This window comes from Coenobita brevimanus, chromosome 107 (genome assembly GCF_032717465.1).
Source record: "Coenobita brevimanus isolate Jiangsu-jjx chromosome 107, ASM3271746v2, whole genome shotgun sequence".
Lineage (NCBI taxonomy): Eukaryota > Metazoa > Arthropoda > Malacostraca > Decapoda > Coenobitidae > Coenobita > Coenobita brevimanus.
In genome coordinates, this window is record NC_137060.1 from 9,588,521 (window position 1) to 9,612,979 (window position 24,459).

Sequence of the window (24,459 nt, forward strand, 5' to 3'; positions counted from 1 at the left end):
TTTTTTTATACCCACCCCTTATTTGTTATACGCCTCTATGGCTTTTGCCTGAAACTCAATGGAAGGTGTAATGCTAAATGTTTTGGGGTCGGCTTCCCGTCCTTCTAACGCCTTGTATGTAGCTGGGTTCTCTTTCTAGACCGGAGCTTAGACAAATAGGAAAGAGAGGCAGGACACAAAAACTCAAGGCAACAACCTTTCATGTGTTTTACTAAATTCTACAGTGGAACGGGTAGATATCACGAAAACAGATATACTGGACAATTATAATTCTTATGCCTAGATATGGGTTGTTAGTATCACGCAGGACACTACTCAGGTCAAGGTCGGGTAAAGTGAATAGCACTTAGGGCAGAGGGATTATGCACTATTATTGCAGGAAGTCCAAGTTTTATATATTGGTGGAAGTGGTGGTACTATTTCACTGCGGGTAATTATTACTTTAACACTGAGGTCTGCGTATGATCTTAGTGTGGTGCAGCGTTATTATTTGGTAGTGTATTCACTGTGATAGACCCGTATTTCACTGCCTTGCCGTGTTCACTGTTTTATTACTTATTCCACCACTCTTTTATATTGTCAGTGATGCTTTTCTCACTGACTTCCTTTATACTGTTAATTCACTGTTCTGCCTTTACTTCACTATGTCACGGACACTGTGCTTCCACTGTCACTCCTTTCGGGTCTGGGCATCGTGGCGGTCGGGTACTGTACAAGGGTGGCAGAGGTGACTCAGCCTCACTACTGACGGGGCTGGATTCCGCTGGGGGCCTCTGTGTTCAGGGGCCACGAGATCACGCGTAGGGGCGTCTTCTCTCATCCGGGGCTGCTGGTGGCGAAGGGTTCCGCGCTTTCGGGACTTGGGGAGTCCGGCCCTTGGGGCTGGGGCTGAATAGCTGCCTGAACTTCTCGTTCAGGTGCCTGACGGAGGACAAAGGTCTCTGGGGTCTGGGTGTAGGAAGGTCCCGCCCTGTGGTCCTGGGGGCGGTCTGGAGGTCCCAAAGGCTGCAGTCCCCGGTGTTCGGAGACGTCGTCAGGAGGGGGCCATAGGAAGAGAAAATTATTGCAGTAGGCCAGTTGGCCCGTACTAGGCAGCTCCTGTAAGAGTGACTAGACTGCTAGAATAAGACAAGGGTAGTAAAGAAGAAGGCTGTCCCTCGTCCAACAAACCCAGCAGGTGAAATGTGGTGTGACGAAATACCGAATCGGTGGTCATTCATCGAATCGTGACCGAATCTGCACCAAATCGGCACCGAATCAGTGTTGACTTTCATTTATGAGATGATATCTTTCTAAGTGCTCTCTAATTTTATTTGCTATATCTGACTCTAGCATTTTACCAACTAATGACGTTCAACTTAACGGACCGTAATTGGGCGCAATTGGGTTATCACCTTTTTTTTTTTTTTTTTTTTAATGGGTATTACGTTCGCTGGCTTCTACGCCTCTGGAACTTCTCTTGAAATTAAATAATTATTAAATAACGGTGTAATTGGTTAACATAAATTTCCTTGTTTCCTTTACGATTTTTTCATACAGTATATATCGTCTGGACATGGTAATATATAAGGATATAAAGTATTAAATTCTTTCAGTGCTTTCTCCTTACCAGCAGTTATTTTCCTAAGAATATTGATTGTATTGCCATCGCGAATAACTGTTGCTTGAGGGATCACTTGTAGATTTTCCTTGGTAAATATTGATATGATATATTTACCCCCTGGGGGTAGGGTTTTTTTTTTCAAGAATACTTCCCCAGTATCCCTGCTTGTCGTATAAGGCAACTAAAAGGGTTGGCGGAGGGTTAGTGCCCCTCCCCGGAAAACAACTAACTAAAAAAACAAACAATAAGCCTCGGACAAGGACTGACCAAACGATGACGACCAAGGACCGGACAAAGGACATTGTAATTGGAACCTGGAATGTAAGGGGAGCGAATGATGAGGTGAAAGAGAGAGAGATTGTCCAGGTGCTTGAGGATGCGAAAGTGGATGTATGTGGAATAACTGAAACAAAATGGAGAGGAGAAAATGTGAGAGAATGGGAGTATGGATGGGGTATATGTGCAGGAGTAGGTGAGAATGAGAGGGCAAAGGAAGGAGTATGTATAGTTGTGAGTAAAAGATGGAAGAGGAGCATAAGACAGTATGGATCAGTTGGGTCAAGGATTGTGTGGGTAAAGTTGAAAGTTGGAATACAAATGTGGGCGATTGTGTGTGTGTATGTGCCAACGCAAGATCGTGCTAGAAGAGTGAGAGAAGAGTTCTGGACAAATGTAGAAGTATGCATGGAAAAGTTTGGAAGGAATGAGAGAGTGTTTTTGATTGGTGATATGATGGGTAAAGTTGGGAATGTGAAGGTGGATGGAATAGTTGGTGAGTGGGGTGTGCCTGCTGAGAGAGATGAGAATGGGAGTGCGTTAGTGGACATTTGTGCTGGGAGGGGGTTGGTGATAGCCAATACCCTCTTCAGGCATAAAATGATTCACAGGTATACATGGCGAGTGATGAGAAGGGTGGGTGGTGAACTGAATGAAAGGAAGGCAATGATTGATTATGTGTGTGTGGATGAAAGGATGCGAAGATGTGTAATGGATGCAAGAGTGTATAGAGGTTGGGGGAGTGGACTTTCTGACCACTACTTGGTGATGGCCAGAATTAAAGTACAAGAAAGTTGGAGAAATAGAAGAAGGGAAAGACGAGAGGAAGGAGTAGTTGCAAGGAGAGTGGAAAGGTTACAAGAGGATGAGAAAAAGGCAGAGTATAAGAGAGAAGTGGAGGAACGATTGGGCAAATATGAATTGGAGCAGATGGGAGACATGGAAGGTGTGTGTAGAATATTTACAGAAGAAATATGTGCAGCATGTGATGTGGTGTGTGGAAGGAAGAGAAGACGGAGGGGGGTGCAAGGAACAGCGTGGTGGACTGAAGAGGTGAAACAGGCTGTGGCACAAAAGAAGAAAGCATACAATGAATGGATGAGAAATAGGGGCGTGGAAGAGGTTGAGAGGCGGAAGAGAGAGTTATATGTAGAAAGGAAGAGAGAGGTGAAAAGATTAGTAAGAGAGAGTAAGAAGAGAGTGGATGAGGAATTTGGAAGAAATTTGAGTGTAAAGTGGAGGGACTGTAAGAAAATGTTCTGGAGAGAGGTGAAAAGAGTAAGACAGGGTGGAAGTGAAGTTAGCAGGGGAGTGAAAGATAAAAATGGTAGATTACTAGTGGAGAAGGGAGAAAAAGTGAGCAGATGGAGAGAACACTTTAAGGAATTGTTGAACGTACAGGATGGAAGTAATGCGAGTATAAGTGGCTGGGGAATGGCTGGGAGAAGGAGGGAGGTGAGAAGACAGGAAGAAATCAGTAGGATAGAAGTTGTGGAAGCAATGAAGAAAGTAAAATCGGGGAAAGCCCCAGGAATTGATGGAGTGTGTGGTGAAATGCTGAAGCATGGGGGAGAGATAGTAGTAGAATGGATGTGGAAGATGTGCAGATTGGCCTGGGAGGAAGGTAGAGTCCCGGAGGATTGGAAGTCAGGTATAATTATTCCCTTGTACAAAGGAAAAGGGGAAAAAGAAGTGTGTGGTAACCATAGGGGCATTTGTCTTCTTAGTATAATAGGAAAAGTGTATGGTAGGATACTTATTGACAGAGTTAGAGAAAGAACAGAGAAATTAGTTGGAGAAGAACAGGGAGGCTTTAGGAAGGGAAGAGGTTTTGTAGATCAGATATTCATTCTCAGATCTTTAGTGGAAAAGTTTCTAGAGAAGGGAAAGAAGTTGTATGCGGCATTCATGGATTTGGAGAAAGCATATGACAGGGTGGATAGACAAAGATTGTGGAAAGTGTTAAGAATATATGGAGTAGATGGAAAGTTGTTGAATGCTGTGAAGAGTATGTACGATGGTGCGAAGGCTGCAGTGCGTGTGGATGGTGAACTAAGTGAATTTTTCTCTTTGAAGGTTGGGTTGAAACAGGGATGTGTCATGTCTCCATGGTTGTTCAATCTGTACATGGATGGGGTAATAAAAGAGGTACAAGGTAGGGTAGTGGATGTTGGAGTGGCCATGGTGAGAGAGGAGAGTGTTTGGAAACTCCCTGTACTGGTGTTTGCAGATGATACTGTGTTGTTGAGTGAAGACGAAGGAGAGCTGCAAGGCTTGGTGGATGAGTTTGAGAGAGTGTGTAAGAAACGGAATCTAAAGGTGAATGTAGGGAAGAGTAAAGTGATGGTCTTTGAGAGAGGTGAAGTCAGTGAATGTACAGCGAGGTTGGATGGTGAGGAATTGGAAAATGTGAGTACGTTTAAGTACTTGGGTAGTGTGATGAGTAAGGATGGAGGTTTGGAGGGTGAAGTGCTTGAAAGGGTACAGCAGGGAAGAAAGGTTGCTGGTTCCTTGAAAGCAGTGATAAGAAACAGGGAAGTGAGCATGGAAGTGAAAAAGTTACTACATGACAGTATTGTGATACCAACTCTAACGTACGGAAGTGAAACTTGGACGTTGTTGGAAGGACACAAGTCAAGAGTGAGAGCAGTGGAAATGAGTTATTTAAGAGGAGCCTGTGGAGTCACATGGAGAGACAGGCTGACGAATGAGGATATAAAGGAGCGTTGTGGTGTTGATGTGGATGTGATAGGAAGCGTTATGAGGAACACACTGAGGTGGTTTGGCCATGTGGAGAGGATGGAGGGTGAAAGACTGACGAAGAGAGTGTATGTGAGTGAGGTGGAGGGGGAAAGAGGGAGGGGGAGGCCGAGGATGAGATGGAGGGATGGGGTGGAGAGGTATATGAGAGAGGGGGGTGTGAGCTGGGAGCAGGGGAGTGAAATGGCGGGGGACAGGGCGACTTGGAGGCGATTTGTTTGTGGCCACCCCAAACGGGATTGAGGCGTCTGGCAATAGATAGATAGATAGATAGATAGATTTAGGATACAGCACAATTCATTGTCTTCACTGGTAATGTTATGTGATTCTGTTTTAAAAAGTATTATTCTATCTTTATTTACTGTAGGAAACATAATAAAATCCCTTCGGGATTTCTTTCGATTCTCGAGCAATCTGTTTTCACATAACCTTGCTTTGTTTTCCGTGTTTCCCTCTTCCCCATTCAGAATCGCCTACCGGTTACGAAAGTGTTCATATGCCCTTTTAATTTTTTTCTGTATATTCCTTTTCCTTGGTCTATGAGAGATTTTTATCTGTTCTTTAATAATCTCGGCTCTGAATCATTCGTTGTAAACGCTGTGAAGGGATATATCTACCTGGCTTTTGTTTATCATATTAACTAAGTTTTCATATTTCTCACCGACCAAACAGCCACATGTTACTTGCCCTGAATTAATCTCCGTGACTTGAGCTACACTCCCTCCTACTTCCTTTCCCTTACGTATGACCTGAACTTTCTGAGTGACCTGACGTAAATTAACTTCCATATACTTTGTGTGGAGTAGACTGTAGCACCAGTCGAGCAAGGCAGTACTCCCAAGGTGGATGGAAAGCTGATGATAGGGAGAGCTGGAGCTCCCGTTTCATCAGCCCTCGGGACTAGGTCCCGACCATCCCCCTTTGCTGAACTTTTCAGTGTCTCAGTAACACAGTGAGTAGGCCAGCATGCTCTCCAGTACAAGTTTCTCTAACTATCAACACCAAACTACATGCACATTACACACCACACTTCCTTTTCAAAATTTAAAAAGAAAAAATGGCATCAAATAACATAGCCTCGGAGTCCCCGGGGGGGGGGGGACCATAAATGCCCCACCTACTGCCCCTCTCCCGGTGACGACTCAAGATGCCTGGAACCACTGTCTGACTCTCTTCTTCATCATTTCTGCAACATTCGTGGCCTTTCCTCTAATTTTCGCTCTGTTGAGCACCACCTCTCCTTCTCTAAACCTCATTTTCTTTTTCTAACTGAGATTCAGCTGTCTGAGGCAACTGACAGCAAACCCTTTTCTGTATCCTCCTACTTTCTCTATACTCATTTCAAAGCCAAAGGTGGCTGTTGTGTATATATATACGCAACAACTTATTTTGCTCTCGTGTTCCTGAACTTGACTCTTCCGAATTCTCTACACTCTGGCTTCAGCTTTCCTGTCATTCTCTGACTAAATATATCTGTGCTGTTTACATATCTCCTAATTCTACTGACTATCAAAAATTCTTTGACTATCTTACTTCTACCATGGAACACATTCTGTCCATTTCTCCTTTCTCTGAAATCTCCATTCTTGGAGATTTCAATGTTCACCACCACCTTTGGCTCTCCTCTCCTTTCACTGATCCACCTGGTGAACAAGCCTACACCTTTTCTATCCTTAATGACATAGAGCAGCTTGTACAGCACCCTACCCATATCCCTGATAGCCTTGGAGAGAGTTCCAACATACTTGACCTCTTCCTTACAACTAATCCTTCTGCTTACACTGTTAATTTTTTCTCTCCGTTGGGCTCCTCCGATCACAACCTTATCACCTTAACCTGTTCTATCGCTCCAGTACGGCCTGCGGACGCTCCAAAGAAACGTTGTCTGTGGCACTTTGGAGCTGTGGACTGGGAGGCCCTCAGGCAGTACTTCTTTGATTTTCCCTGGAATGATTATTGCTTCCGTGGCCGGGAGCCATCTGGGTGTGCCTTGCGCATTACAGAGGTTATTCTTTCGGGCATGGAAGCATACATTCCTTTCTCATATTCTTTGACTAATCACGCTTGTTCTAATGCTGTCCGCAACAAGGAGGGGGCCTATAAAAGGTACCGGAGCCAACCCACCCCTGAATCACATCTTTTATACATTTCTGCCCGGAATCGTGCTAAGTCTGTTCTTCGCTCTGCTAAAAGTAATTTCATCCGTACTAAGTGCTCTCAACTCTCTAACTCGAATTCTTCCCACTCCTTCTGGCACCTTGCCAAAAACCTTTCTAACAATACCTCATCATCCTTCCCTCCTCTTTTCTACTCTGATGGCTCTAGCTATTTCTTCTACTGATAAAGCAGATCTCTTTGCTCAGACTTTCTCCTCCAATTCCACCTTAGACGATTCCGGTGCTGTTCTTCCATCACTTCCCCCCTCTGACTTCTTCATGGCTGACATTAAAATTTCTTCAGCTGATGTATTTTCTGCTGTCACAGGCCTCAATACTAATAAGGCATATGGGGCTGATTGAGTCCCTCCTGTTGTTCTCAAGAACTGTGCTTCTATGCTTACACCCTGCCTAGGCAAACTCTTTCGCCTTTGTCTGTCAACTTGTACCTTTCCTTCTTGCTGGAAGTTTGCTCTCATTCAGCCAGTCCCAAAGAAGGGTGACCATTCCCAACCCTCTAACTATCGTCCAATTGCTTTACCATCCTGTATCTCAAAAGTTTTCAAGTCTGTTCTTAATAGAAAAATTTTAAAGCATCTTCCTTATCACAACCTTCTTTCTGATCGTCAGTATGGGTTCTGTCAGGGACGCTCCACCGGCGATCTTCTCACCTACCTTTCAGACTCCTGGTCATCCTCCTTTCGGGACTTTGGCGAAAGCTTTGCCATTGCACTTGACATCTCTAAGGCTTTCGATCGAGTCTGGCATAAATCTTTAATTTCCAAACTGCCTTCTTACGGTTTCTATCCTTCTATCTGTGCCTTCATCTCTAGCTTCCTTTCTGGTAGTTCTATAGCCGCTGTTGTAGACGGCCATCGTTCTTCTCCTAGATCTATTAACAGTGGTGTTCCTCAGGGCTCTGTCCTGTCACCAACTCTCTTCCTTTTATTCATCAATGACCTTCTAAGCTGTACATCTAACCCTATCCACTCATACGCTGATGACTCCACCCTTCACCTTTCCATTCGATTCCCGCAACGTCCATCTCAGCAGTTACTTCAACAAACAAGGGATGAGGCTATGGCACACCTAATGTCTGACTTGGCTCATATCTCTAGCTGGGGTAAAAATAATCTTGTTATTCTTAATGCATCAAAGACTCAGTTTTTGCACCTATCAACCCGATAAAATCTTCCACAGGTATACCCACTAATGTTTGATAATATTCAGCTTAATCCTGCATCATCCTTGAACATGCTTGGGGTTTCATTTACTCGGGACTTGTCTTGGAAAGATCATATTACATCTCATGTAAAATCTGCTTCCAAGAGATTGGGTGTGCTAAGCCGACTCCGTTCCTTCTCTACCCCTGCACAATTGTTGACTCTATACACAGGTTTTATCCGCCCCTGTGTAGAGTACAACTCTCATGTGTGGGGAGGCTCCCCACATACAGCTCTTCTCAATAGGGTGGAGTCAAAGGCTTTTTGCCTCATTAACTCTCCTCCTCTTACTGACTTCCTTCAATCTTTGTCTCTTCGCCGCACTGTTGCATCTTTATCTCTTTTCTATCGCTACTTCAATGGTCACTGCTCCTCTGAACTGTCTGCATGCATTCCTCCACCCCTACGACGGGCGCGTAGCACCCGTCTAGCAGCAAACTCTCATCCCTTTTCTGTCCAACTCTCTAATGCAAGAGTTAACCGTTACTCCCAGTCCTTCATTTGTGCAACAGGTCAACTCTGGAACTGTCTCCCTCTGTCTGTATTTCCTACTTCCTATGATCTCCAGTTTTTCAAATGCAGTGTGTCGAGGCATCTGGAAATGATCAGATCTTGAATTTGGCTCTCTCTTATATTTTGTTTTTCTCTTGGAAGGAATAGTTTTGCAGGCTCGTTGCCTTTGGTTCCTTCTTCCTCAAAAAAAAAAAAAAAAAAAATCCTGCCCCTCGCTTATGACATAAAACTTACTCAAAGACCTCGCTCCTCCAAAAGTAACTATTTCCGTTCTTAGAAGAAAACTTTTCATCCACCAAAGTCCCTTGAACTAAAATTAGGGACTCTCGATCGGTTATCAATACAACGGCCATTCCCACTAAATTTGAACTTAATTTCTTCATCGTAACTTTTCCTAAGTCGTCCGCTAACTTATATGTCACTAACAATGTTTTTGTTACATAGCAGCTATCTATCTATCTATCTATATCTATCTATCTATCTATCTATCTATCTATATATATATATATATATATATATATATATATATATACATAGGCTGATTCCCCCGAAAAAGTGGGGGGGCGGGGGTAGCAGAGACAGGACGATACACTCCTAATTTGCTCACACACACAAACACACACACGGCATCGTCGGAGGAAGACGTCCTTTACCGGCGCTCCATACAAGCTCAACACGGCCAGAGGCATTACCTAAATAAGTATCTTTGAATGAGTCAAGCTCTGTACCAGGTTAGACTAAATGATTTTTCATTATTAAAAGGAAAAGAAATAATAAGTTTAAATAAGACTGGTTGAAACAACAAAGAACCACGATGCGTTGAGTCAGCTGGGTTTGTTTATACTACGGCAACAAGCGGAAAGTGTAAGTACATACTCTTCATTTAGTATTACAAAATGGATACATACTTCAGTAAAACAAATCTGGAAAAGAAAAGGGATAAAAGTAAAAAGCAAAATGATGATTTCTACCAAGAACTGGTTGAAGTGGAGACTCACAATAGACTGGTTGAACGTGTACACAAACTAGAAATGGCTTTCAAAAATGAAATTGATGAAATAAAGAAGCAAATGCACTTGCAAAGGGAAGAGATAGAAAAACTGGGAAGGGAGGCCAATAAGAAAGACACAACCATCAGTGAACTAACAGTGGAATTGAATACGCTTAGGAAGAAAGTGAGTGAAATGGGAAGTACAGTAGTTAATCACGAGAGTGTTATGGAAGAGTTAAAAAATTACACAGAGACAATTAGACAAGCAAGCAGTCTTATGGACCAGAGCAGTGATATTGAGGAGAAGATAACACTGGTGAATGAAGCTGTGCAAAGCTACAAAAATGATGTGGAAACCACGTATGCTGCAATGGTGAAAGTAAAGAAAGACTCAGAAACAAGGGTGGAGGAAAAAAACATTAAAAAGGAAGTGAAAAGAATAATCCAAAACAATCCAAAGTTAGTCAGAGATTCAGTAGAAATAAATAAATCAATAGTAATCACTGGTATAGAAGAGGAAGAAATTAAAAACAAAATCACTAGAGACAAAAAGGAGATGGCAGATGTAATGAGCTTACTGAAAGAAGTATCAGAGGAAATCTGTAGTAAAGACATAGAGGAACACAAAAGGTTAGGGAAATACGAGAAAAGCAAGACAAGACCTCTAAAGGTGACTTTCCAGAGTGTAAATACTGTGGAAGAGATACTAAAAAATGCAAAGAATGTTATGGAAAAAGAGGAGTTCAAAAATGTATGGATAAAAAGATGCCTAACACAAGAGGAAATGGAATTACTGAAAGAGAAAAGGGAGGAAGCAAAAACAAAAAATGAGGGAAGATCAGAAGAGGACAAGAAGAAATTTTTTTTACAAAGTAATAGGATTGCAGGTACGAAAGTGGTACACAAACAGGATGGAAGAAAAGGGAGGAAGTTAGTAGAACCATGTCATGACAAGTATATAAACAAGATGATAAAATTGATGTACTCAAATGTGGATGGAATGGTATCTAAATTACTAGAGATGAATGATTATGTCAGAGAAAATGAACCACAAATAATATGCCTAACTGAGACAAAATTAACACCTAGGATATCCAATGACATACTAAACTTAGAGGAATACAATATATGGAGAAGAGACAGAAATTTAAAAAAAGGAGGAGGAATTATAATATTAACTAAGAAAAATCTAAAAGTCAAGGAAATAAACCTAGATATACCATCACAAGTAGAACTGATTGCAGTAGAGATCGACACATCTGAAGGTAAAGTAATTGTAGCCAATTTGTATATGCCACCCAGATCAAACACATGGGAAAGAGACGAATATGAGGACCTGGCAGAGAGTACAATTCAGAGTATAAGATCCTTGCTACATAAAATGGAAGAGAAATCGGAAAGAATTATACTAACTGGGGATTTCAATACAAATATAAATTGGAATACTCTAGATATAAATAGCCAAGAAAGCTGTTGGGACCAAAAGCTCCTGGATCTCGTACAGGAGTTTTTCTTAACGCAACATGTGAGGGAAACCACTAGAAAAAGAGGACTTGATGTACCTTCAGTGCTAGATCTAATATTTACTAGGCAAGAAAATGACATTGACAGTTTAATATATCACCCGCCACTCGGCAAAAGCGATCATGCAGTACTAATTTATAACTTCAGGATAGCATATGACATAGTAAACAGCAATGACAGTTACAAAAAGAGACTAAACTATAAAAAGGGAAATTATCAAGACCTAAAGAAGTATTTCTTAGAAGTTGATTGGGAAAATGAGCTTAGAGGACAAGATTTAAATGCTGTATATAAAAAATTTTGTGAATTTTATGAAATAGGAGTCCAGAAGTACATCCCACAGCACAAAGAAGCAGATAAGAAAATACAGAAATGGTTCAATACAGAATGTAAAAAATCAAAAGAAAGAAGAGATTTGTTGTGGAATAGATACAGAAGACACAATAGTGAAAGGGCGTATAATAATTACAAACAGGCAAGAAACGACTGTACAAGAATAAGGAGGGAAGCCCAAAAACAGTTTGAGGAGGATATAATAAATAAAAGTAGTGATCAACCAAAGCTGTTTTACAGCTATATCAGAAGCAAAACCAAAGTAAAAGATATAATACAATCCATTACGGATGAGGGAATCACTTATACACAAGAGAAAGATATTTGTGAAGCACTAAATAAGAATTTCCAATTAGTTTTTACAGAAGAAAAAAATTTTGAGAGGGAATATGTGGAACACGCATGTCCACACATACTACCAGATATACAAATAGCAGAAAAAGTAATACAGGAGGAGTTAAGTAGATTAGACAGAGGAAAAGCAAGTGGTCCTGATGAAATTTCATGTTGGGTGTTACGAGAATGTGCAAAGGAGTTAAATAAACCATTATTTTTAATTTTCAAGAATTCCTTGAGTCAAGGAAAACTACCTGATATTTGGAAAAAAGTAAATATAGTCCCCTTATTCAAGAAAGGAAATATACAAAATCCTCTCAACTACCGACCAGTATCACTGACCAGTGTTGTAAGCAAGGTATTAGAAAAACTTATAAGAAAAGCTTGGGTAAATCATCTAGAAGAACACAGTATGATAACAGAAAGACAGTTTGGCTTCAGAAAAGGAAAATCATGTGTTACTAATCTGTTGAGCTACTATGACAAGAGTAACAAACACAATACAGGAAAGGGAAGGATGGGTGGACAGTATCTATTTAGATTTCAAGAAAGCTTTTGACACAGTACCACACCAAAGACTTTTATGGAAGCTGTACCATCAAGGAGGAATTCGAGGCAAACTGTTTTGTTGGATGCAAGACTTTCTCATAAGAAGAGAAATGAGGACAGTACTAAGAGGAAACTACTCATCATGGAAAGAAGTGACTAGTGGAGTACCACAGGGTTCGGTGCTGGCACCAATCATGTTTCTAGTGTACATAAATGATATAAACAGTAACACTGGAAATGAGAGCTATCTGAATATGTTTGCAGATGATGCAAAAATACAAAGGAGAATTACTAGCACAGACTCTTGTAGGGAGCTACAAGAAGAATTAAATAAACTTCATGAATGGAGTAGTACATGGCAAATGGAATTCAATGTGGACAAGTGTCATGTAATCAAGTTTGGTAAAAGTGGAAAAAGACCTGATTGGGATTATAAGTTAGGAAATAAAACCCTATACACATCAGAAAGAGAGAAAGACCTAGGTGTGATTATCAATAACAGACTATCTCCGGCTGACCACATCAGCGAGAAGGTACGGAACATGTATACACTGCTTGCAAATATGAGAATAGCATTCACATACATAAATGAAGACATGCTAAGAAGGATAATAACATCATTCATTAGACCAACCCTGGAATATGCATCAATAGTCTGGAGTCCTCATCTCAAAAAGCATATAGACAAGATTGAAAAAAGTTCAAAGGGCCGCTACAAGATGGATACCAAGCTTAAGGGACCTAAGCTACGAAGAAAGACTAAATAAACTGAATCTACCAACACTACAGGAGAGAAGGAAAAGAGGTGACATGATAATGCTATATAAGTGCATATCAGGAAAGGAGAAAATAGACATAAATGATTACTTAACATATGGAGAAGCATCAGCAAGAGGACACTGCAAAAAACTGCATAAGAAGAGAGGTGATAAAGACGTAAGGAAATTCAGTTTCCCAAACAGAGCAATTGATCAATGGAATGCACTACCGAATGAAATAGTGTGTGCCAAAACAATTCACAAATTTAAGGATATGTACGATAAATATGGTCTAAGACACGGGACAATACGAGCTTGACTCATTCCTGTAAAGATACAATTAGGTAAGAACAATTAGGTAAGAACATTTACTCGTATCTTAGCCACAAGGAGAAAAGGGACAGATTCTCGATCATCGGACCACACCGCACAGGGTCAATTGCTTAGTGCAGTCCATCGACGTCCTTCTCCTGCTTTCCCTGGGTTTTATTGGTCGCCATCGTGTCTATGTTTATGTGCTTCTCCACTAGAGTCGCACACAGAAATGACCACGTTTGCCTTTGTTTATGACGATACGATCGTTCGCACTGAAACAAAAACAGTGAAGGCAAATTTTTATATATATATATATATATATATATATATATATATATATATATATATATATTCATTCATTCATTCATTGCCAGACGCCATGTATCCCAAACGGGGTGGCCAACGGCTTAGAGTTAATTGTTTTACAGGGAGGGGCACTAATCCTCCACCAACCCCTACTTGACACGTAGGGATGCCAACAGCATCTGGTGTTCCCAGGCGGTCACCCATCCAAGTACTAACCAGACCCAACGTTGCTTATATATATATATATATATATATATATATATGCTTGCAGCTCACACCCCACTCTCTCATATACCTCTCCACTCCATCCCTCCATCTCATCCTTGGCCTCCCCCTCCCTCTCCCCCCACCACCTCACTCACATATACTCTCCTCGTTGGTCTCTCACTCTCCATCCTCTCCACATGGGCAAACCACCTCAGTGTATTTCTAACACTTCCTGTCACGTCCACATCCACACCACAACGATCCTTCATTTCCTAATTTGTCAATCTGTCTCTCCATGTGACTCCACATGCCCCTCAAAGAACTCATTTAAAATATATTTTCAATATAACACAATAACTTCATACATTTTATTACCCGTTTTCTTTGCCGTTATTCGGAAATAAATGTTTCACAGTAATCAGTTGCTGCATTTAGAACACCTCTAGCTCACCAACAACTAGCTAAGACTCAGTTTTATGACGCTGACTTTGGAGTTAAGATTCGTTTGTAGGACTTCATTCTAAGACAAATTTTATGAAAGTTTTTATTAGTACGGGCCCAGGGCCCGACAGCAGACCTGGTTTACCGATGGTATGTCATAATAGACTCATCCCCTTCCCCGCATCTGACCCGATGAGCTGATCAGACCAGATGCGGACCACATCCATAGGATATGAATTTGTTTTGTTCAGTTATCCCAGATTGTAAGGGAATACCGTACCTCCATTTTCTATGATGGTAACCTTGGTCGTACTGTAAGTGAATATTTGCTAATGTCGATTGGGCGCTGCGAACGAATCATGACACTCCCTCTATTGTTTTGTTTTTATGATTCCTGCTCTCAATGCTCTTGCTCGCAAATATGATTCCGGTTACGTCTCGGTGTGAAGCCAGCGGATGTCTCTACCACATATGGCCTGGGTTCGTCACGAGAGCTCTTGATGGTAGCTTGATTCCATTGTCAGGTATTCTCTTTAATCCAGAGTAGTTGACCTGGCAAAACTTGTGGTAGTGTTTCTGTATTTTCTTTAGATGAAATATTTGTTAGTATATCCAGTCCTTTCCTATGCAGTAATGAACAAAACACACAGGAAGGCTTTTATTTTTCTCTTTCTGTCGGCACCATGGCGACAATGGAAAGCAAGAAGAAAAGCAGCGGACAGAGGACAACTGCTAGTTGTTGTGACGAAAGACTGAGTGAGAATTAAATGAATATCAGCATATTTCAAACACATGCAATCATCCCTCAGTGCTATGTTTGTATGTCTTCGAAATACCACAATTCTTCTGCAAAAATTTTGGCAAAGGCAAGGTGCTGGACTGACTATGTGCATTCATTAATCCAATTTAACTGACATCTTTAATCATGCTTGTGTGAAGTATGTGTCATGACAATCCGGGGGGAGAGGGGGGCCCATCTATATACAGCACTTCTAAGATTAAAAAAAAAAAAAATTCTATTACCATCAACTCCCCTACCTCCACTGACTCCATTCACCCCCTCCCCCTTTTCTCCCTAATAGCAATGATCTGGGTTCTGACAATTATATTGGCAGTGGCCTGAGTGATGATATTTGAAATACACACCTCCGCCGCCGCCGGACCGACCACCCCGCCATTCCCCACCCTACCACCGAGCCACCACCTCATACCACCCCAAGAGCGCCACCCCCTACCTTACCACCGAGCCACCGCCTCACCACCACCCCAGGAGGACACCACGGTGGGCCGGGTCATTGGGAGACTGACCCGGAGCGTGAAGGGCACCGGGGCTCCCCTGTCCTAAGTCCCTCTTCCACACAACCAGTCCGACAGCGACCACGCAGGAAAATGACAGGACCCTGTGGGCGGGGCAGCCTTCACCAGGTTTGGGGTGGGACTGAGCCAGATTCAGTCCCAGACAACACCGCAGTAACGGCCACTGTACGTGCCGGGGAGGGAGCGGCAACTGTATGCCCCTCAGTTGTTTCCCCCTGTAGGGCCGCCACAACAGCCACTGTACGTGTGGGGGAAGAAACGGCCACTGTACACCCTTCAGCTACAGCTACATCTGGAGACGGCCTCGGAGTGTTAGCTATTGAGCGCACTCCGATTGGCAAAGGAAGGAGGAGTGGAACCTCGATAACAGCCACTGTACGTATTGGGGAGGGATCAGCCACTGTACGCCCCTCATCCACTACCTCCTCCTCCTACGGGAGTAACACCACGGTAACGGCCACTGTACGTGCCGGGGAAGGAGCAGCCACTGTACGCCCTTCAGTTACTTCCCGTTGGGCAGGCAGACCCGCGGTAATGGCCACTGTACATGCCAGGGAGGGAGCGGTCACTGTACACCCCTCATCTGCCTCCTCCTCCTTCGGGAGCAGCACCTCCACAATGGCCACTGTACGTGTGGGGGAAGGAGCGGCCACTGTACGCCCTTCAGCTGTGGACCTTAGGAATTGCGGAACCCCCACGATGGCCACTGTACATGTGAGGGAAGGAGCTGCCACTGTACACCCTTCATCCCTGATTCCTGGGGTCCTTCCGGAGAAGGAGGTCCCTTGCGTGGCCAGCCTTTCACCTCTCAGCAGCCAGAATGGTGGCACGGCTCTGTGCCGGTCCTGCCGCCTACCCTGGTCAGTCCTGGTCCCTGACGGACGCCAGACAGAAGAGGTGCTGCAGTTTGCCCCTGACGGCGCCCCTCCCTACAGGGGACCGCAGCACCCGGGCTCCCAGACCTGACTGGCGGGCCCCAGAGCCAGGCAGCTTGGGCTCCACTCCCCTATGGCTCTCTGCCCGGATTAAGAGGCAACAGGCCTGCCTCCTGCACCTGTTAGGCCCCAGCCCTGAGAGCCGCCCTTCAGGTCGAGGCCCCCAGGTCAGAGGGCCTCCCTGCACCCCATCAACGAGGCTCTAGCACGAGGGCCTCTCAGGTCGAGGTCCCCAGATGGGAGAGCCTCCCTGCACCCCCCCGACCAAGAAGGCCAGGGCAGTGACACCCCTGTGGGTAGTGCACTGTCTCATGCAGGAGGGATCCCCAGTAGAGCCCCCTCCCATGCCCGGTCACCTCCTCTGTTAAGCCCAGGAAACAAGGGCAAGTAGTGACTTTAACACATCTCGTGTGCCTTGAAATACCACAGAGATGGGAGTGAATAGCGACAGTGAAAGAGTAAGGCCAGAATAATATAAGTGACACACAGTGAGACAAATACCCAGACAGAACAGAAAAGTCTAGTAAACACGCGTAAAGATACATACGGAAACAGTGAGAGCGTGAGGAAAAACCAAAAACCTGTGAACAGTGTCTCCGTGACTAAGTAACAATCCCGAGTGTCGCGACTAGCGCTCTGACAAGTTATAGTAATATTCACTCTCTCGACCCCTGGCCCTCTTTACCCCTAGTGCAGCTGGTTTAGACTATTAAATGCTAGTTCTGCCTATGGACATAATACGGGTATAAAGAAATTACAACTCACCCTCGATACATAATTGCAGAACTCCACTCTCTGCCTGTGCTGTGTGTGATACATTATATTGAGAAGCTAACTCTGTAAACGTGTCTCCATCCTATCCTGTAACTCTTTGTTTTTATATTGTAACAGTGTATTGAATTAAGACAATAGATGTTTTAAGGTGTACTGCCTAGTTTTTATGCCCTGTTCCTTTGTGAGTGCTTTATTTCCGGTCCGGAAAGAGGACCCCGCTCAGTCGCAGGCGTTTTTAGGACGAGGAGTCGGACTTAAAACATCCCGCATAACACTGGTGGCCAGCGATGGTTCTGGATCTGAGTGAAGCACGGAGGAATATAAAAGAGAAACTTGCACAATGGCAGCCAAACCTCAAATCCAATTGCCAAAGTTCAGTCCTGAACAATATGACATTGATGTTTACTTGGATATGGTAAAATCCCCTCCTAGACATTGGGTTTGACACCGACAGAAAGAAAATAGCTGTCACGCTACCCAACCTGCGTAACATAATCGCTACTGTAGCTCCGAAAATCATCCCGAGACTAAAATGGGATCAATTCAAACAAATTGTGAAACAGGCAGTGACGCCATCTCTGGGCACAGCTGTAGCCTTATCGCAACTAGATGCCCTCACGTATGACGGAAGCCTTGATGACACATTCATCCAGGCTAGGCGGCTCATCACCGCTGCATACCCGGACACAGACGCAAAAACCCAGGAACAACTTATATTCCACAAACTCCTCAGGATCCTCCCCAGTTTCATTAAAGAACATTTTATAATACATGAACTGACGGGAGACCTGGATAAAAAAATTAATTTAATAAGGCGCCTTCTAGCCGTCCACTTTATCCCCCAACGCATTGGCGAAATCAAGCAATTCCCCATACATCTCATTGCCGTAAACCCGTGGGAATTTTCTCCTTGCTGTCCTGAGTGCCCAATCCACGACATCCATGAGCAGCTAAAAGCTGCCCGGCGCAGCAAAACAACACAAGAGTGTCTACAAGCTTCCCCACCATACGCTGATTGCCCCAAGTCTCAAAGAAGGAAAATAAGATGAGGAAGGCACAGAAGGCGCCCCCCCCCACTGCCCCCACATCCCACCGTAATGACGGGGGCCACCTCACATCTCCCCTAGTCTACGACAGGGGGAAACGTCATGCTTCCTTTTCCTCTCCTCTCACTATCTCTTCTATTCTGCCTTCCCCTATTCCTAACCTTCCCACCTCACACATCACTTTCTCCACCACTATCGCCTCCCCCCTTCCTATTCCTCCCCAAAACAAAGCCTGCCTTCCCCCATCACAGGCCTCCTAGAACCCTTACCTCATCTTCCCCTAACCTACTTCCCAAAACCACCTCCTCCTATCTACTTCCTTCCACCTATCACCCCACACCACTCACCACCATCACTTCCCCACCACTCATCTTCCCCGCCAACACAGCCAACTCATTCACCTTCCCTATCACACCCTCCTCCTCCTCACTCTCACCCGCCTTTCTTTCCTCACTCACCTCCCCCACCCCACCCTCAACCTCACCATACCCACGAACCCCCTCCCCCATTTCACCTTCACCTGACCCACCACCACCTTCCTCCGATTCTGATCCTTCACCAACCTCACCTCCGCCTACATCTCCTACAGCTACCCCACCTCTTCCAACCCACCACTCCCAATCACCGCCCGCTACGCCCACCACCAACACCACACCACACCACCCAGCACCAACTCTCACCTTCACCGCCACGGAAACAACCACCACCACTGTACCATCACAACTCCCACCCCACCCCACCATGCACAGCCCCACGCAACACATCACCCACCAACCCCCCACGTGCACCAACCCCACCTGCCACCCACTCATCCACTCCTGGCCACCCATTACCCACCGACCATGCCCACTACACACGACACCCCACACCACCACCAACCGCCCACAACCATTACGGGAGGCCCACGCCACCACGTGCCTCCCCACCTTCACCACCAACACCAATTCCCACTACCACAACCACAAGATCAGGACGCCTTTCCCGCTATCCGGACCACCAGACATCCACCACCAGCACATACCACCTCCAGGCATAGGGCCATGACTTTTTGACCGCAGAAGGTGGTGAAATACACACCTCCGCCGCTGCCAGACTGACCACCCCGCCACCCTACCACCGAGCCACCACCGAGCCACCACCCTAAGAGCGCCACTCCCCACCCTACCACCAAGCCACCGACTCACCACCACCTCAGGAGGACACCACGGCAGGCCAGGTCATTGGGAGACTGACCTGGAGCGAGAAGGGCGCTGGGACTTCCTTGTCCTAAGTCCCTCTTCCACCCAACCGGTCCAACAGCGACCACGCAAGAAAATGACACGACCCCGCGGGCGGGGCAGCCTTCACCAGGTTCGGGGTGGGTCTGAGCCAGATTCAGTCCCAGACAACACCGCGGTAATGGCCACTGTACGTGCCCGGGAGGGAGCGGCCACTGTACGCCCCTCAGTTGTTTCCCCCTGTAGCGCCGCCACAACGGCCACTGTACGAGTGGGGGAAGAAGTGGCCACTATACGCCCTTCAGCTACAGCCACATCTGGAGATAGCCGCGGAGTGTTAGCTATTGAGCGCACTCCGACTGGCAAATGAAGGAGGAGTGGAACCGCGATAATTGCCACTGTATGTGTTGGGGAGGGAGCGGCCACTGTACGCCCCTCATCCACTACCTTCTCCTCCTATGGGAGTAACACTGCAGTAATGGCCACTGTACGTGCCGGGGAAGGAGCAGCCACCGTACGCCCTTCAGTTACTTCCCGTTGGGCAGGCAGACCCGTGGTAACGGCCACCGTACATGCCGGGGAGGGAGCGGGCACTGTACGCCCCTCATCTGCCTCTTCCTCCTTTGGGAGCAGCACCTCCACAATGGCCACTGTATGTGTGGGGGAAGGAGCGGCCACTGTGCTCCCTTCAGCTGTGGACCTTAGGTATTGCGGAACCCCCATGACGGCCACTGTATGTGTGGGGGAAGGAGCGGCCACTGTGCGCCCTTCATCCGTGATTCCTGGGGTCCTCCTGGAGAAGGAGATCCCTTGCACGGCCGGCCTTTCACCTCTCGGCTGCGTGGGATGCCCTTTACATACTCCCTCCAGGTGTGGTTCCCAGGAGGCACTGCCGGAGTGGTGGCATGGCCCTGTGTCTGTCTTGCCGCCTACGCTTGGTCAGTCCCAGTCCCTGATGGATGCCAGACAGAAGAGGTGCCGCAGTCTGCTCCTGACGGCACCCCTCCCTACAGGCGACCGCAGCACCCGGGCTCCCAGACCTGACCGGCGGGCCCCAGAGCCAGGCTGCTTGGGCTCCACTCCCCTACGGCTCTCTGCCCGGAGTAAGAGGCTAAAGGCCCGCCTCCTGCAGCTGTTTGGCCCCAGCCCCGAGGGCTGCCCTTCAGGTTGAGGCCCCCAGGTCAGAGGGCCTCCCTGCACCCCACCGACGAGGCTCCAGCAGGAGGGACTCTCAGGTCGAGGCCCCCAGACGGGAGAACCTCCCTGCACCCCCCCCCCCTGATGAAGAAGGCCGGGGCAGTGACACCCCTGCGTGTAATGCACTGCCTCCTGCAGGAGGGCTCCCTAGTAGAGCCCCCTCCCACACCCGGGCGCCTCCTCTGTTAAGCTATTTCTTCTACTGATAAAGCAGATCTCTTCGCACAGACTTTCTCCTCCAATTCTACCTTAGACGATTCCGGTGCTGTTCCTCCATCACTTCCCCCCTCTGACTTCCTCATGGCTGACATTAAAATTTCTTCAGTTGATGTACTTTCTGCCATCACTGGCCTCAGTACTAACAAGGCATATGGGCCTGATGGGGTCCCTCCTGTTGTTCTCAAGAACTGTGCTTCTGTGCTTACACCCTGCCTAGGCAAACTCTTTCGCCTTTGTCTGTCAACTTGTACCTTTCCTTCTTGCTGGAAGTTTGCTCTCATTCAGCCAGTCCCAAAGAAGGGTGACCACTCCCAACCCTCCAACTGTCGTCCAATTGCTTTAACGTCCTGTATTTCAAAAGTTTTCGAGTCAATTCTTAATAGAAAAATTTTAAGGCATCTTTCCTATCACAACCTTCTTTCCGATCGTCAGTATGGGTTCCGTCAGGGACGCTCCACTGGCGATCTTCTCACCTACCTTTCAGACTCCTGGTCATCCTCCTTTCGGGACTTTGGCGAAAGCTTTGCCATTGCACTTGACATCTCAAAGGCTTTCGATCGAGTCTGGCATAAATCTTTAATTTCCAAACTGCCCTCCTACGGTTTCTATCCTTCTATCTGTGCCTTCATCGCTAGCTTCCTTTCTGGTCGTTCTATAGCCGCTGTTGTAGACGGCCATCGTTCTTCTCCTAGATCTATCAACAGTGGTGTTCCTCAGGGCTCTGTCCTATCACCAACTCTCCTCCTTTTATTCATCAATGATCTTCTAAGCTGTACATCTAACCCTATCCACTCATATGCTGACGACTCCACCCTTCACCTTTCCATTTGGTTCCCGCAACGCCCATCTCAACAGTTACTTCAACAAGCAAGGGATGAGGCTGTGGCACACCTAATGTCTGATTTGGCTCGTATCTCTGACTGGGGTAAAAATAATATGGTTGTCTTTAATGCATCTAAGACTCAGTTCTTACACCTATCAACCCGACAAAATCTTCCACAGGTATACCCACTAATGTTTAATAATATTCAGCTTAATCCTGCATCATCCTTGAACATGCTTGGGGTTTCATTTACTCGGGACTTATCTTGGAAATATCATATTACATCTCTTGTAAAATCTGCTTCCAAGAGATTGGGTGTGCTAAGCCGACTCCGCACTTTCTTCACCCCTGCACAATTGTTGACTCTATACAGGGGTTTTATCCGCCCCTGTGTGGAGTACAACTCTCATGTGTGGGGAGGCTCCCCACATACAGCTCTTCTCAATAGGGTGGAGTCAAAGGCTTTTCGTCTCATTAACTCTCCTCCTCTTACTGACTCCCTTCAACCTCTGTCTCTTCGCTGCACTGTTGCATCTTTATCTCTTTTCTATCGCTACTTTAATGGTCACTGCTCCTCTGAACTCTCTGCTTGCATTCCTCCACCTCTACGACGGGCGCGTAGCACCCGTCTGGCAGCAAACTCTCATCCCTTTTCTGTCCAACTCTCTAATGCAAGAGTTAACCGTTACTCCCAGTCTTTCATTTATGCAACAGGTCAGCTCTGGAACTGTCTCCCTCTGTCTGTATTTCCTGCTGCCTATGATCTCCAGTCTTTCAAACGCAGTGTGTCCAGGCATCTCAAAATGATCGGATCTTGAATTTGGCTCTATATTGTATTTGTTTTTCTATTGGAGGGAACTGTTACTGCGGGCTCATGGCCTTTGGTTCCTTCTTCCTCGCATAAAAAAAAAAAAAAAAAAATAGTGACTTTAACGCATCTCGTGTGCCTTGAAAAACCACAGAGACGGGAGTGAACAGTGACAGCAGGGTTGCGCTGCCCAAGTGGCAAAGTTATTGTACCAGACGGCCAAAATTATTGTATTTCCCTCTTGATTATTGTATCTTACGTATGTCAATTATTGTACCATTATTGTACCGCAAATATTCCTATTTCTTATAAGCAAATGTATGATATTTTATGTTAGATGTGCAGTGAAAAAGAAAGAACACATGGGCATCATAAAGTTTAAAAGAATTGTCACACCAATGTGTAAAAAGGGTATGAACTGCCGCTCCCATGTCAGCCTCAGCACGTATGTTTCATGCTTTGTCGACTATAATCAGCCAAAAAACACGTCTGCATGAATGGAAAACAGCCAAAAAACGCGAACCCGCGGCTACCAGATTTTACCCGCCACAATTTTGAAAACAGCCCAATTTGGCGTGAAAACAGCGGACCTGGCAACCCTGACTACAGCTGAAGCAGTTTGACCTGTCTTATCTTCCATGGGAGGCTCGGCCCTGCCTGTAGCACTACCTTCCACTGACCTGGCCTTAGCTCTAAACGCATTCCACACATTTCTTTCCTGTCACGGGAAATTCCCAATTCTCTCTCTCTCTGCATATGTGTGGGAATATAATGCAAAGCACATACGTTCATAATTATTGTATATTGTATCCAGAGGATTGTATATTGTATGCAGACCCTAAATTATTGTATAAATACAATAATTATTGTATGCAGCGCAACCCTGAGTGACAGCGAAACAGTAAGGCCAGAATAATATAAGTAACACACAGTGAAACAAATGCCCAGGCAGAACAGAATAGACTAGTAAACACGCATACAGATACATGCGTAAATAATGAGAGCACGAGGAAAAACCAGGTATGCAACGTGTCTCCGAGACTAAGTAACTATCCCGAGTGTCCCGACTCGCGCTCTGACAAGTTATAGTAATATTCACCCTCTCGACCCCTGGCCCTCTTTACCCCTAGTGCATCTGGTATAGACTATTAAATGCTAGTTCTGCCTATGGACATAATACGGGTATAAAGAAATTACAACTCACCATCGATATATAATTGCAGAACTCCACTCTCTGCCTGTGCTGTGTGATACATTATATTGAGAAGCAAACTCTGTAAACGTGTCTCCATTCTATCCTGTAACTCTTTGTTTTTATATTGTAACAGTGTATTGAATTAAGACAATAGATGTTTTAAGGTGTACTGCCTAGTTTTTATGCCATGTTCCTTTGTGAGTGCTTTATTTCCGGTCCAGAAAGAGGATCCCACTCAGTCGTGGGCGTTTTTAGGACGAGGAGTCGGACTAAAAACATTCCGCATAACAATATTGGCAGTAACTGGTCTGGATGTTGACAATGGACGTAGTACTGGTCTGGGTGGTGACAATGGCAGTAGTTGTTTACTGTTTGTCAGTGGAAGTAGCATTGGTCTGGCTGGTGATAGTGGCAGTAGCAGTGGTCTGGGTGGTGACATTGGCAGTAGCAGTGGTATGCGTGGTGACAGTGGTAGAAGCACTGTTGCAGTGGTCTGGGTGGTGACTGGTGTTAGCAGTGGTCTGGGTGGTGACATGGGCAGTATCAATGGTCTGGGTGGTGACGAGCAGTGGCAGTGGTCTGCGTATGGACGGTGGCAGTAGCAGTGGTCTGGGTGGTGACAATGGTAGCAGGATTA